At 38.1% G+C, this 16,625-nt stretch overlaps 1 long non-coding RNA gene across 6 annotated transcripts; it reads right to left on the minus strand.

Moving 5' to 3' along the window:
* Nucleotides 1-5,996: 5,996 nt before the first annotated feature.
* Nucleotides 5,997-8,317, minus strand: LOC138896976 (uncharacterized). Of its 6 annotated transcripts, none has more exons than XR_011410655.1 (5): nt 7,351-8,317; nt 6,873-6,961; nt 6,478-6,575; nt 6,306-6,400; nt 5,997-6,206 (listed from the first exon to the last, which is right to left on the minus strand). It is a non-coding gene; the product is annotated as an uncharacterized lncRNA (long non-coding RNA). The 6 variants fall into 6 exon arrangements; XR_011410654.1 differs by having other exon boundaries at nt 6,858-6,961; XR_011410653.1 differs by having other exon boundaries at nt 8,133-8,314.
* Nucleotides 8,318-16,625: the final 8,308 nt, after the last annotated feature.

Below are 16,625 nucleotides of genomic sequence, written 5' to 3' on the forward strand. Positions count from 1 at the left end.
TGTGGACCGCGTATATCGGTCATGTGTGGTGATTATTGGGGGTCTGGAGACCCGAGTAGATCTATTATTGCTCAGTATGGTTGAATTTGATGTGATATTGGGTATGTATTGGTTATCTCCATGTCATGCTATTCTAGATTGTCATGCTAAGACAGTGACGTTGGCTATGCCGGGAATTCCGAGGGTTGAGTGGAGTGGTTCTATAGATTATGTACCAGATAGGGTGATTTCATATTTGAAGGCTCAGTGCATGGTTGAGAAAGGTTGCCTATCTTATTTGGCTTTTGTTAGGGATGTTAGTGTAGAGACTCCTATCATTTATTCTGTTTCGGTGGTACGTGATTTTTCGGATGTGTTTCCTGCAGACCTACCGGGCATGCCGCCTGACAGGGATATTGACTTTGGTATCGATTTGGTGCCGGGCACTCATCCCATTTCTGTTCCACCGTATCATATGGCACCGGCGGAGTTAAAGGAATTGAAAGAACAGCTTCAGGAACTCCTTGATAAGGGATTTATTCGGCCTAGTGTGTCACCTTGGGGTGCACCAGTTCTATTTGTTAAAAAGAAGGATGGTTCCATGAGAATGTGTATTGATTACAGGCAGTTTAACAAGGTCACAGTCAAGAACAAGTATCCTTTGCCTTCCATTGATGATTTATTCGACCAGCTTCAGGGAGCGAGGGTGTTCTCCAAGATTGATTTGAGGTCCGGTTACCACCAGCTGAAGATTCGGGATTCAGATATTCTTAAGACAGCTTTCAGAACCTGATATGGCCATTATGAGTTTATGGTGATGTCTTTTGGACTGACCAATGCCCCAACAGCGTTCATGTATCTGATGAACAGTGTATTCCAGCCCTATTTGGACTCATTCGTCGTTGTATTCATTGACGACATCCTGGTGTACTCTCGTAGCCGGGAAGAGCACTCTCAGCATTTGAGGGTTGTATTGCAGAGATTGAAGGAGGAGAAGCTTTATGCAAAGTTCTCTAAATGTGAGTTTTGGCTCAGTTTAGTAGCATTCTTGGGGCACGTGGTGTCCAGTGAGGGTATTCAGGTGGATCCGAAGAAGATAGAGGCAGTGCAGAGTTGGCCCAGACCGTCCTCAGCCACGGAGATTAGGAGCTTTCTTGGTTTGGCAGGTTACTACCATCGCTTTGTGGAGGGATTTTCATCTATTGCATCTCCCTTGACCAAATTGACCCAAAAGGGTGCTCCATTCAGGTGGTCGGATGAATGTGAGGAGAGCTTTCAGAATCTCAAGACTGCTTTGACCATAGCTCCAGTGTTAGTGTTGCCATCAGCTTCAGGTTCTTACACCATGTATTGTGATGCCTCAAGGATAGGAATTGGTTATGTTTTGATGCAGGAGGGTAGGATGATTTCCTATGCCTCGCGCCAGTTGAAGACCCATGAGAAGAACTATCCTATCCATGATCTTCAGTTAGCAACCATTGTTCACGCCTTGAAGATTTGGCGTCATTATTTGTATGGGGTTCATTGTGAGATCTATACTGATCACCGGAGTCTGCAGTATCTATTAAAGTAGAAGGATCTTAATTTGCGTCAGCGGAGATGGTTGGAGCTTCTTAAGGACTATGATATCACTATCTTGTACCATCCGGGGAAGGCCAATGTGGTGGCCGATGCTTTGAGTCGTCGGGCAGAGAGTTTGGGGAGTTTAGCATATCTTCCAACAGTAGAGAGACCTTTGGCATTAGATGTTCAGACTTTGGCAGGCCAGCTTGTCAGATTGGATATTTCGGAGCCTAGTCGGGTATTGGCTTGTATGGTCTCCAGGTTTTCTCTTTATGACCATATCAGGAAGCGTCAGTATGATGACCCCCACTTGATCGTTCTTCAGGACAAGGTTCGGAGAGGTGATGCTAGGGATGTGACTATTGATGATGACGGGGTGCTGAGAATGCAGGGCAGGATATGTGTGCCTTATGTAGATGGGCTTCGAGAGCTGATTCTTGAAGAGGCCCACAGCTCGCGGTATTCCATCCATCCGGGTGCCGTGAAGATGTACCAGGATTTGAGGCAGCACTATTGGTGGAGGCGGATGAAGAAGGATATAGTTGGTTTTGTGGCTCGGTGTCTAAACTGTCAGCAGGTTAAGTATGAGTATCAGAGACCAGGTGGCTTGCTTCAGAGGTTAGAGATCCCATAGTGGAAGTGGGAGCGGATCACTATGGACTTTGTAGTTGGGCTCCCACGAACTTCGAGGAAGTTCGACGCTATTTGGGTTATTGTGGATCGGTGGACCAAGTCCGCGCACTTCATTCCAATTGGTACTACTTACTCTTCAGAGCGGTTGGCTGAAATTTACATCCAAAGATCGTTTGCCTACATGGTGTCCCAGTTTCCATCATTTCAGATAAGGGTACTCAGTTCACATCGCAGTTTTGGAGGGCCGTGCAGCGAGAGTTGGGTACTCAGGTTGAGTTAAGCACAGCTTTTCACCCTCAGACGGACGGGCAGTCCGAACGCACTATTCAGCTATTGGAGGACATGTTGCGTGCTTGTATCATTGATTTTGGGGGTTCATGGGACTAGTTTCTGCCACTCGCAGAGTTTGCATATAACAACAGTTATCAGTCGAGCATTCAGATGGCTCCGTACAAGGCTTTGTATGGGAGGAGGTGTAGATCTCCGGTTGGATGGTTTGAGTCGGGTGAGGCTAGGCTCCTAGTTACAGACTTGGTCTAGGACGCATTAGATAAGGTGAAATTGATTCAGGAGCGGCATTGCACGGCGCAGTCTAGGCAGAAGAGCTACGCGGATAGGAAGGTCAGTGATGTGTCTTTTTTCTGTTGGGGAGAAGGTTTTGCTGAAGGTATCACTCATGAAGGGTGTTATGAGGTTTAGGAAGAGGGGCAAGTTGAGCCCCCAGTTCATTGGGCCTTTTGAGGTGCTTCAGAGGATAGGAGAGGTGGCTTATAAGCTTGCCTTGCCACCCAACTTGTTGAGTGTGCATCCAGTGTTTCATGTTTCCATGCTCCGAAAGTATATTGGAGATCGGTCCCATGTTTTGGATTTCAGCACGGTTCAGTTAGAGGGTGATATGACTTATGATGCGGAGCCGGTGGCTATTTTGGATCGGCAGCTTCGAAGGTTGAGGTCAAAGGATATAGCTTCAGTGAAGGTGCAATGGAGAGGTCAGCTTGTGGAGGAGGCCACTTGGGAGACCGAGCGAGAGATGCGGAGCAGATATCCACGCCTATTCGAGACTCCAGGTATGTTTCTAGACCCGTTCGAGGACGAACGGATATTTAAGAGGGGGAGGATGTAACGACCCGGCCAGTCGTTTCGAGAGTTATAACCCTATTTTCCCCATTCCTATTTCTTTTTGTGTTATTCAGCTATATTATGTTATATCGGGTTAGTTGGTTCGAGTCCGGAAGGGACTCGGGGTGAAATGAGATACTTAGTCTCATAATTAAAAATTTTAAGTTAGAAAAATGGACCGGATATGGACCTATATGTAAACGACCTCCGATTTGAATTTTGATGATTCCAATAGCTCTGTATGGTGATTTTGGGGTTAGGAGCGTGTCCGGAATATTATTTGGAAGTCCGTAGAGGAATTAGGCTTGAAATGCCGAAAGTGTTATTTTAAGAAGTTTGACCGGGGGTTGACTTTTTGATATCGGGGTCGGAATCTGATTCTAAAAATTGGAATACCCCTGTTATGTCATTTAGGACTTGTGTGCAAAATTTGAGGTCAATCGGGCGTGATTTGATAGGTTCCGAAATTGTTTGTAGAAATTAGAAATTTCAAAGTTTATTAGGGTTGAATTGGGGTGTAATTTATGGTTTTAGCGTTGTTTGAGGTGATTTGAGGATTCGACTAAGTTCGTATGATGTTTTAGGACTTGTTGGTATATTTGGTTGAGGTCCCGAGGGCCTCGGATGAGTTTCGGATGGTTAACGGATCAAAAATTGAACTAGAACAGTTGTTGTAATTTCCTTCTGTTGGAAGTTGCTTCTGCCCAGCAATCTCCCAGCGATCGAGCCTGGAATCGAGGGCCACGATCGGAGACACGATCGAGCCCAGAATTGAGGGGCACGATCGAAGACATGATCGAGCCCAGAATCGAGGGCCACGATCGAAGATATGATCGAGCCCAGGGTCGAGGGTCACAGTCGAAGGCCAAGATCGAGGCCTAGGATTGAGGGCCAAGATCGAGGGCTAAGATCGAGGGCTAGGATCGAGGACCTCGATCGAAGACTGAGGATGTCTGGGCAGAATTATAAAAAAAATAGGGACTTCGTCCCATTCGCTATTTTTGGCAAATTGGAGCTTGAGGAGAGCCGGTTTTTGGTATATTTTCAAGAAAAAACTTGATGTAAGTACCTTGTTATCATTTCTACTCCAAAATATTGAATTATCATCGAATAATCCGGCTAGATTACATGGTTTTGAAGTGTAAATCGGAGATTGGAACTTAGAAATTTAGAAATAAGATTTATACATTTGAGGGTCGAGTTGAGATCGGATTTTGGTAAAATTGGTATGGGTAGACTCGTGATTGAAAGGGCTTTCAAATTTTATAACTTTTGTCAGGTTCTGAGACGTCGGCCCCACAGGTAATGTTTTGTGCCAATTTCGGGTTTTGGTCTAATTTTGAAGCTTTTCTTGTGGAATTCATTGGGGATTTGTGACTTGGTCCGCCCCGTAGCAACTGTAAAGTTGCATACTTTGTTGAAACCATTGATACTTATATGATTTAGAAAGATTTTATGTAAATTGGGCTGAATGCCATGTTTGGGCCTTGCGTCAATGCTGTTTGGACCCTTTGGGGTTGTCTCTTACCATCCTCTCATTATTTTCGATTGAAAATCTATACTCAGTAATGGTTATACTTGTTTACCGCATAAGTCCATTTTATGACTCTATTTTGATGCATATAAATGTTTTGGGCCGAATGCCATGTTTTACTGAAATGCCCGAGTGGCTTGATTTGTGAGGATGAGTGTGGATCGGGGCTGCCCGCCTGTAGCATACTTATGACTGAGTGAGGCCGAGGGCCTGATTTGTGAGGATGAGTGTGGATCGGGGTTGCCCGCCTGCAGCATACTTTATTATTATCGCACGTGAGTTGTCCGTGCAGATTATAGCGCTTGGGCTGAAGGAGCCCCTCCGGAGTCTGTACACACCCCCAGTGAGCGCAGGTACCTACTGAGTGTGAGTGCCGAGTGCTGAGTGACTGGGAGGCATGAGTGACTGTGAGGTATGCCCGAGTGGCAAGAGTGATTGTGAGGTATGCCCGAGTGGCAAGAGTGACTGTGAGGTTTGTCCGAGGGGCTGTTTATGATTTCATCATTTTGCTCACCTTTGCATTGAGCCTTTGTTTGAAAAATTGTTGGAAAAATGTCTTTAAATAATTTTTACTAGAATTGGGTTTAAACGAGATGTTTGATTCAAATCCTGATTTTTAAGAGCATGTGGTATTTTACGGAGATTTCTTGATATGAACGTTATATGCTTTATTGCTCGTCACTACTGCTCAGTCTTTATTTAGTGTTGTTACTTACTAAGTTGGCGTACTCACATTACTCCCTGCACCTTGTGTGCAGATCCAGGTGTGGCTGGACACGGTAACGGTTATTGAGTGTTCTGGTTGCATATTTTCTTGGAGATAGCAAGGTAGTTATTTGGCGATCGCAGCCCCTGCTCTTCTCCCTCTTATCTTCCTCTAGTAGTATTTAGCTATTTTCCAGGCTGAGTTAGCCTTGATATTGTTAGACAGATTATAGTAGATGCTCATGACTAGTGACACCCCGATGTCGGACTTTTCTTTTCCGCACTTCTATTTTTCTTTGATTTGAACTCTTTATATGGAGGTTTTGTTTATGTTAAATAACCTTGAAATTATCTTTGAAATGAAAATATCGTTTTGTTTTGGAAATGAATCGGCTTGCCTAGTTCCACGATAGGCGCCATCACGACATGGGGTTAGTTTTGGGTCGTGACACCTATATTGGAAGGAAAAAACAAGCAGTCTGCTAATAAACATATAGCTTCAAACTATACAGCATAGGGGTCTGCCAATTTTAAAATATACCTGCTCTCAAACATTACCATCTGGAAAATGCAAAAGCTTTAGAAGAGTTTCCACCAGCTTATTCTCAATCACCAAATCAGTTAGCTCCAACAATTCAGGAATACCGTCTATGACAGCCTTAGCAGTTTCATACTGTGACCACAAAACCATAAGAATAAAGCAAGTGTGAAGCTACAACCACAAGACACTAAAGAAGAGGCACAAAAAGGTGATCAACACATCATTATCTACCTTGAGCTCTGATGAATCCTCTCTCCCTAGAATTTCATTAAGTAGAGGAACAAGTTAACCAGAGTCTCAAGCATCTTCTAGAGCAGTGATTATACCTGTGAATAAAAATTTGAGCGTAAGTGATATACGAGTTCAAGAAAATCAGCAAAAACGAAGCTGGAGCAGTTCATACCATAATCGAACAATTTTTTGGATTTGTTTGATCGCCAACAACTTCATCAAATCGCAATCACCACACTTATGAACATCAACTATTGATGGAACATCCAACTGTAAAACCAACAAATTAGTTACCATTTAAAACCACATTCAGACTATCGTTGGAAATAAAATACAATCAGCTTGCAATCAACACACCTTCATTGTATACAACATAAGGGGTCTAAAACACACCGGATCTGACCGCTTAGGGTCAATCTACCTGATTTCTAAGAACACAAAAGACTAACATACGGATCCAGTATTCTAAGTTTTACCCATCAAAAAGCTAAATGGGTATGCATAATGTACTGATTAAATAAGAAGAAAAATAACAATATACAAAAAAAACACCTCATCATAATCCACCTCGGGATCCTTAGACAGTTTTCGAAGACGCTTTGCAGCACCATGTGTTACCATAGGCATCTTAGTAAAAATCCTTTAAAAAGTGAAAACTGCAAGAAGGAAAATAGGTAGTATTATGGGGAAGGGAAGGGAAGGAAAGGGAGAAAGATAATTGAATCAATGTAACCCTAAAACTGAAAGATAGAAGCAAAGAGTTAACAGTAGTACCGGAAAATACCTAAAACAGAGCAAATAGCTACAAACACAATACTAGCACCAATGGCAGGGATGTACTAATTAATATGTCAAAAACAACACTAACATCAAAAGGACATGCAACGATGAATTATACTATTAAAATTCTAACGTCAAATCGACGTTTGACGTTAACTCAGAGATTCGTCAAAGGAAAAATATTAAGGCATGGGCCCTCCGACTGTTAAGGCAGTGATTCAGAGCAGAAGAGCAGAGAAGAAAGGGAAGAAGAAGAATATCATACCTGGAACTTAGCGTTGAAGAAGAAAGAAGATCTTCTGAAAAACCTTCTGAAAGCAGCGAAAGAAAAGAGTCCAAAGTAGCAGGAGTTTGGATGATTTTTATTTTATTTTAAAAAAAATATTTTTTGAGTTAAGTTGAAATTTGAAATTATGTTTTGACATATATTTTACTTAACAAAAATATTGTAATTTTATGAGTTGAAAAAAGAATTTCCGAAAACTTATAAATTTTCATGACAAACACTTTTTTTTAAAATCCGGGAAAAAGGAAAAAGACCTATCCAAGTTAGTTTGAATAAATAGAGAACCTTTTCTTCTGTGTGAATCAATGTAACCCTAAAACTGATAGATAGAGCAAAGAGTTAACAGTAGTACCGAAAAATACCTAAACGAAGCAAACAGCTACAAACACAACACTAACACCAATGGCAGGGATGGACTGATTAAAATGTCAAAAGCAACAACTATAAACACAACACTAAAACCAAAAGGACTTGCAACTATGAATTATACAATTAAAATTCGACGTTTGATGGTAACTCAGAGATTCGTCAAAGGACATTGTTAAGGCATGGGTCCTTCAACTCTACACTAAAGTCCCCTTCGATTGAAGGATTCACCGATGGATTTAATGGGTTGATTGCGCAATAAGGAGGATGCCATTTCAAACGGTGTTGTGGAGAGTAGAGAAAAGCAATTGGGAAAGAAGCAACATCAGAAAAAGAAGAAAGAAGAAAAAAATGGCGATTCAGAAGGCAGAAAAGAAGAGCTTAGAAGATCATACCTGGAACTTAGCCTTGTGAATTGATCGCAGTCCTGGGTTTATATTGAATGTGGAATTCACTAACTCCAATTGTCCAGTTAGCAGTTAGTCAACTGTAATATATGTGGCCTACTTTTGGCCAATGATTATTAACCTTGTTGGGTTCTTCATGGCCTTCCCTTAAGGACCTTGTTGGACATATTATGTCCTCTCATTCTAGGCCTTGTTGGCCAATTGTATACCAAGCGACTCCAATTCATTTGGTTATAAATTGAGTTGATCCTAGCTCATTCAACACACACTAACAAGATTTGATTTCTTCATTTCTTGTTTATTCTCCTCTTTTAGTAATTGAGAGTATTTTGTAAGAGAGTTGAGTATCGGGAAACACTTGTGTGAATCCTTCTTTGGAGTGATCTTGTGAGGATATTCTCTTGGGATATTTTGGATTGATTAGAGTATTTACTCTAATTTTGTACTCTTGGTACTATAATAAAATTGCTCTTCTCCGCTTGTGGACGTAGGTCATACTGACCAAACCACGTTAAATTGGTGCCTTCTTTATTTGTTTTAATTGTCGTTGTTATCAACTTGCATTGTCTTTGTTATTATCATTATAACATTGTTTGGTTAAATTCCGCACTACCTGGGTTCCCGATCCTAACACCAACCGACCCGATAATTCATGCTTATGAAGGACATTCTTCAAATGAAAAGTTGTCACAATGGCAATGAGATGACATTGAAAATAAGGCCAAAGCTTTCGAGAAGCGATCACGAGAGCTAGGCCAACTTTTCAAGGTGCGGATAACATGTCTCCGCCTCCGATAAAATATTACTAACATAATAAATAGGAAATTGCGTACCTTCTTCCTCCCGGACCAGAACAGCACTTACTACTACTTCCTAGGCCGCTTGATAAATTAACAATTGCTCACCTTCCAACAGTTTTGACAGCAACGGAGCGCTAGACATGTACCTTTTTAGGTTTTTCAATGTCTGGTGGCATTGCGGAGTCCACACAAAATTGTTCTTCTTTTTCAAAAGCAAAAAGAAATGATGGCATTTCTCCGAAAACCTTGAAATGAACCTACTTAGATCTGCCAACCTGCCGGTCAACCTTTGCTCTTCTTTTCACACTTGTTAAGTGAAATTTTCTTTCTAAAAATTTCGTGAACAAGGACACTTGTTCGAGTTCTTCAGCGGTTGATTTGGTCACATCCGTTTTCTCCGTTACTTGAAAAGACCTCGGTACCTAATAAAAATTCTATGACCCTCTTCTCCATTTGTCTTCAATCGGGGTGGAAGAGGGCACCGACTCCTGTAGTTGATATTTGCTTGTTTCTTTCCCCTTGCTACTGGACAAGGTAAGTGAATTCATCTCTTTCGCAGCCGGTTGACTACTATAAAAAAGGCCTTTGGTGGAAATTATTTAGCGGCAATAAAGCAATCATCGCTAATGAATTATGTAAACAAAAATATTAGTGGCACATGATCATTAGCCAGTAAAAGATATTCTTTTGCCGACAAAAAATAAATGCCATAAAAATCATTAATTAAAACTAATTTTTTATTATTTTAACTTTCCCTCCGTACAAAAAAAATAAAATCTTTCCCTCTAATATTTTTGGACAAGAAATTACATTCCCTCCAATTAGAAAACAATAAGAAAACATATTTTCTTTAATCAAAAGGAACTCAACGACGGTCTCCAGAAAACATATTCCTGATTCCCTTAATCTAACAGCTTGTTTGGATAGTTGTTACATATCGTTTTATAATGTATCGTATCGTACTGTATTGTATTATACTGTATCGTTTGATGAATACAATATTTGGATAGATTGTGTCATTTGCCATCGTTTCATGATATCACGCACCAACAATATGAAGAATAAACTTGCAATATTATACAGAAAAATTATGATATGGGATAAAATTACTATATTAAAGGTAGGGTAAATGATAAAATAAAATTATTTAATAATAATGAATTGTAAGATTGAGAGAAAAAGATAAGGTAACGACGCGACCACACCAAATCGGTCGTTACATAAAGTGACACATTTCGTCATTACGTAATGACAGATTTAACGATACGATATAATAAAAATTAAGTAACAATTAAAACAAATACCGTATTTAAAGTAACAATATGAGTAACCACCATCCAAGATATATTCTTGAATGAGACTGGATTTCAATGGAGTTTACAGTCTGATATCAAATAATGTGGCTTAAACCTGCAATAGAAATTAGAAACAAGAAATTAGTCAATGAACTCTATGAGAAAGGCAAAGCTGTAAGGTGATAACTGGAGAAAAGCTTTGTTTTTTGCCAATTAAGGCAAGATTTTACTCAAAGTTTTATGAGAATCAAGAAATGTTAGCGCATAATTTTTGTTTTATGTACGATTCCTCAGATATATAACTTCCGAGTTTCCGACTATTAAATTCTATATTTATTGTTGCTATATTATCACATGTCTCGTCCAATTTAGAACAACAATTAACGTGCTCCCATACTTTAATAAGACTACGCCAAACTACTAAAATATTACTCCATCATTTATGTGAAGCTGTTACTATTATTTACTATTAGGGAAGTCAAACAAAGTTATCTTTGACCATATTTTTTGCATATATTTTTTAAATATTTTGAATTATTAACTATTCTAACTTATAGTACTTTTTTATGTAGTTTCTAAACATGTAACTTTTGTTTCAAAAATTCTATGTCAAAATTCACATCTAAAATTAGTTAATCTGACCCTTGTGAAATGAGGAAGTATGTAACATCTATTTATTTGGGGAAAAGGGTCTAATTACTCTAATCTTCCGTAGCCGTTAAGAAAAAGTCTTAATTATGCCCTTCCCACTAATGACTGGGTTCTAATATAATGGACGCTAAATTTTATTAATTTTGATATAGAACATAGATATTTTTTACCAATCTTACCTTTAAGATAACAGAAACATAGGTGCTTCTGTCTCTGTAAACTTGAAAGTTAGTTGTCTTACCATCATTTCATTTTTTTTTTCTTCTCTTTTTCTTTTGCATCAACAATTTAATAGACTTTCTCTAAAGAACAACCTACAAATTACGAAGAAAAGGTTAATTAACAAAGCAAAAAAAAACTTTACACTGAAATACATTTTACTGATATAATTCATTTAAGTTCAGGATATTCCCTTTAAACAAAAGACATTTTATATGAGTCATACTCATGCTAGAATAATAAGTTTATAAGTAAAAAAGAAAACAACCTGATTCTACAACTACAAGTTCAAATTGTACAAGCTAAAAAACTGAACAAGAAACTTTAAGGAAAATCCTACTACATGCAGATAATAACATGAACATAAGCCTACTGCTAAAAGTCTACAACAAATGAAAGAAACAACAGAACAATTTCAAATAGTTTTGCTTTGATCAACAGTTGTGATGATAACTTTCTCCAACTACTGGAACTCATCAATCATAAAAGGTCCAAATGCTATACTAAGATCAGTCCATACACTGTAGGCATCGAGTGGCTGATAAAATGACTTTGAGAGCTGCATTCTTACGCTCCATAATTTCCTTCTGCATTACTCTAGCTGCCTCCATTTGTGTACCAAGTTTTTCTACCTCGACTTGTGCAGTCTTATGAGCTGATTTATATTTTCGTTCATCGCGTTTCAAATGCTTTTCTTCATGTTCAATATGAGCAACCACTTCTTTCAACCTATGGCTAAGTTCTTTTGCCTTCTCGATCTGTTTCTTCACATGTTCCTTTTTCTCTTTGGTCATTTTCAGTTTAGCTTGAGTACAAACGATCACCTCTTCAAGATCATCAGCAGTAATAACAACCTCTTCATATTTCTTCTCTAATTCTGAAACAGATAACATAGCTCCTTTTCTCTGTGCAACTTTCAAATCATATTTATGAGAAATCAAATCCTCCACAGCTTTGTAGAGACAATGATAATCAGCACCGAGCCAATTCAATGTTGTGAAAGCACCATTGGCAAAAGTAACTGTGTCATTTACGTTACTCGTCCCATAAATGAGCTTAGACACCAATATAGACTTGACATCAGTGACCATTTTCTTCGAAATTTCATTCATTTGGGGAGATTATTCATTTATTCCAGTATGTGTTTTTGTTGGTTGCTTCAGTCTTGATAAAGGATTTAGCTTAAACTTTGTCTCTCTTTGTTCTTCCTCTTCATCACAAGGAATTAGTAAAGGCCGATCACTGGTTGAGCCCAATGGTGGCAAAGGAGAAGGGGGAACTGCTGGAGCTTCCGTGGACACTATCACATTAATAATACCAATCAATATTTCGGTTTATGATATAAGAAAGAAACAATGAAATAGGGTGGAAGAAGATTAAAAAAGTCAAATAGAACCAGCTGTTAACAGAGCCTATAAAAGAATTTACTAAGAAAATGTTGTTATTGTAGAATGCAGAAATACATGATATATTTTAGTACAACCTACAATGCCAAGAATCAACAACTATAATCTTTGGTGTTTTACTGAAGAAACAAGAAAGTAAGGGCACCCCAGGTTATTATTGTGCTCCACAGCTAGCCCCAAATGCCAAGAAACTACTATAATCTTGTAAAACTTCAGCTTCTTATGTTTCACTGAAGAAACAAGAAAGAAAAGGGCACCCCAGGTTGATAATTTGTGCGACACAGCTAACCCAAAATACCAAGAAACTACTATATAATCTTGTAATGACTTCAGTTTTTTTATGTTTAACTGAAGAAACAAGAAGGAGAAGGGAATCCCAGGTTGATAAATTGCGCTACACAGCTTAGCCTCAAAAATTATTTATAAGTTAATTTGCGCTACACGGCTAGTCCTGCCAATATTGCTGTATTCCCGCCAATATTGCTGTATTTGTAAATAATAATTCTGCAAAATATAAGTTATCGTAATGAAACACTGTGAATTCAGTGGGCTCGAATTAATTATTGTTTCATTACGATAACTTATATTTTGCAGAATTATTATTTACAAATAAAGCAATATTGGCGGAAATAACAATATATGCTAGCACACATTTTCTGCTCCTTTTGTACTGTATTCATCAAATAGGTTTTGAGTTAATTAGGAGCTTTATTAGCACTATTTTGATGCATGGAAAGTACAAACAAGAAAGGGACAACTGAAAAGAAAAGGAAAGCAAGGTTGCTGGAAAATTTTGGGTACTAAGAATATTCTTCAGCAATATTTGCATGAAATGACTGAGCATAGTTAAAAGACAATATTTATGAACTCACTTGCTTATTGTGATTTCTCAAAGTAATAAAATGTTCCTAGCCTCCCAAGTTGAGAACTAGGTGTTTGGAAAAAAGAAGTTATTTTATGCCCTTAACTTTAGTGTAAAATGTTCCTATATTTAAGTGTGTCAAGTAGTTGAAATTAATTGAATCTGTTTCGTTAGACTTTATAAATTACAGTTTACTTCTTATTATTTTAAGTTCACGATATTCCCTTGAAGATATTTTAAAAGAGTCATACTCATTACTCATAGAAAAGTTGATATATGAAACTGAAGAGCAAAATTTAAAAAAAAAAAAAACTATGATTGTTCAAATTGTGGGGAGAGGAGATTAGGCAGGATATTGCACTACTTCAACTTACCGAGGACATGACCCTTGATAGGAAGGTGTGGAGGTCGAGAATTAAGGTTGTGGGTTGACAGGAAGTTGACAGTTTCTCCTAGTCGTACCAGCAGTATTAGTACTAGTCTTGTATTTTCCTATTCCTAGTTCCTTGTTGTTATACAGTTTATTCTTGTATTTTTATATTCCTAGATGTTTGTTATTACACGTTGTGCCATTTGTTTCTGTTGTCTTATTACCTTGTTATTGTTATTGTTTGTTTATTGCGCTCTTTTCACTGTTCTTGAGCCTAGGGTCTATCGGAAACAGTATCTCTATCTTCATAAGGTAGGAGTAAGGTCAGCGTACACATTACCCTCCCCAAACCCCACGTGTGAAATTTCACTCGGTTTGTTGTTGTTGGTGTTGTTGTTGTATTCTTCAAATTATATTTGTACCTGCTAAAAACTGAACAAAGAACTTTAAGGAGAATTACTACATGCATGCAGATAATTACATGAACACACAATCTGTCTGTTGCTAGAGCAACTGAAATTCCAAAACAATTCAAAATAGTCTTTACTTTGATCAACAGGTATAATCAAAACCTTCTCTAACTAATGGAAATCATCAATCATAAAGGGTATAAAAATGCTATTAAGCTCAGTCCATACACTGTAGGCGTCGAGTGATGGATTCAATCCGTTTGCGAGCTTCCTTCTTCACTGCTTTAGCTGCCTCTACTTGTGTACCAAGTTTTTCTACGTCAGCCTGTGCAACTTCATGCTCTTTTTTATATTTTTGTTCGTCGCATTTCAAATGCTCTACACGATCTTTAATTTCATCAACCATTTGTTTCAATCTCTGGATCAGTTCTTCTGCCTTCTCAATTTCTCTCTTCACATGTTCCGTTTCCTCGTTGGCAATTATCAGTTTTGCTTGAGTATTAATAATCGCCTCTTCAATATCATCAGCACGAATAACTACCACTTCATATGTCCTCTCCAATTCCAAAAAAGTCAAGATATTGCCTTTCCTCTCTTCAATTTGCAATTCATATTTATTAGAAATCAATTCCTTCACATCTCTGTAGAAACAATCATAATCCAATTCAACGTGTTGAAAACACCATTGGCAAAATCAACCATGTCCTCCACATTAGCAGTCGTCTCAGAAGTAAGCTCGGACACCAACGTGATCATCATCTTCGATTTCTCAAGCATCTCGGGTTTATGATTAGTCCTTGGAGGTTGCTTCAGTCTTGATAAAGGATTTAGCTTAAACTTTGTCTCTCTTTGTTCTTCCCCTTCATCACAAGGAATTAGCAAAGGCCTATCACTGGTTGATCTCAACGGTACCATAGGAGGTGAAGGAATCGAAATGTGGGAAAGAGTATTGCCATTTGACTCCTTTGGTGGCACAGGAGGTGAAGGAACTGCTTGAGTTTAAACAACATAAGCACTTTAAAGATAATGGAAAAATCAAACAGGGAAGATCAATATAATGTTTTTGAAGAAAAACTAACTTTAACTCCCATAGTGATATATCATATTTTTCTAACTAAAAGCTTTTTCGACTTTTCTGACTCCATCAAGAATAATGTTTGCAGTACATACATTAAGCAGTTTCATCCTAAAAAAGATGAATACACATTATACCTGTTGATGTTTGCAAAATCGCAGGCGAAATATTTCTGGAACAAGGTATAAAAATAAACAAGAATTATTGCTCACCCAATCGCTTAAATTAAAAGTAATTGGCAGATGTATAATATATGTATAACTAGTGTATAATCTATGTATACCGACTATGAAAAGTAAACAGTGAATCCAACCGGCTATTTGTGTAAAGATCCCATACATAAACACTAGACAATTCTCCTATTGTCTATGGCCTGTGGCAATAACATTGTCTCATATTATTGGTTTAAGGCTGAATGTGCTAGGGAAAACTGTGTTAATAATATTCTGAAATGGAATGAACTTTGTCCTTTTGCAATCTAACACTTGTTGTTAGCTAGAAATGGTAATACTTTCAACAGAATAAATGGACATGCTTCTTTAGGTGTAGTAATTACTAGGGCCATTGAATTAAAATGATGAATCACTTCAATAACAATACTTTTAATATATATAGTATCTTTTCTACCCAAAAAAAAAAAAACAATTACTGCAAATTATAGAGACTTCCAAACAGGGGACAAAGATGTATGTATTGGAAGGAAAACTTACTGCAAATCACACTGGCTTTCTTGTACTTCCTTTTCCTCTTATTATAACCTTTGACTGTTGAAGATGAGCTAGCTGCTAGTTGTTGTGGGAGAATTCTTGGAGCTAAACTTGATCTTGTTGCCACCATGTTTCTTCTTTTTCTTCAAATTGAGATAAAGTTGCAGGGTGGTGGCTGGAGAAAAAGTTTTGTTTGCCAATTAAGGCAAGATATATAACTCAGAAAGTTTTGTTTGCCAATAAAGGCAAGATATATAACTCAGAAAGTTTTATGAGAATCAAGAAATGTTAGCACACAATTTGTGTTTTATGTACAATTCCTCAGATATACATCCTATGAGTTTGGAGCTTTTTATTAGAAGTTTAGCATCCTTTTCATGCATGGGAAGTACAAAGAACAAAAGGACAACAGAAATGAAAAGGTAAAAGAAGGTGGTGGCATGACAAATTTTAGGTACCAAAAAAGCCTATAGTTAAAGGAAATATTTTATTCAATTTATCTCACTCAGTGTAAAATATTCCTATTTTGAAGCGTGGAGGGCGAGAATTAGGGCGGAAGGTTAGTAAGGATGTCGAGTGTTTCCCTTTTTCTTTCCCGGACCGGTAGCATTAGTATTAGCATGGTATCTCTTTATTCTTGGATTGCTGGTACTACCTATTGTTTGAGTACTTTCTTTCTCTTTAGT

This window comes from Nicotiana tomentosiformis, chromosome 8, assembly GCF_000390325.3.
Source record: "Nicotiana tomentosiformis chromosome 8, ASM39032v3, whole genome shotgun sequence".
Taxonomy (NCBI): domain Eukaryota; kingdom Viridiplantae; phylum Streptophyta; class Magnoliopsida; order Solanales; family Solanaceae; genus Nicotiana; species Nicotiana tomentosiformis.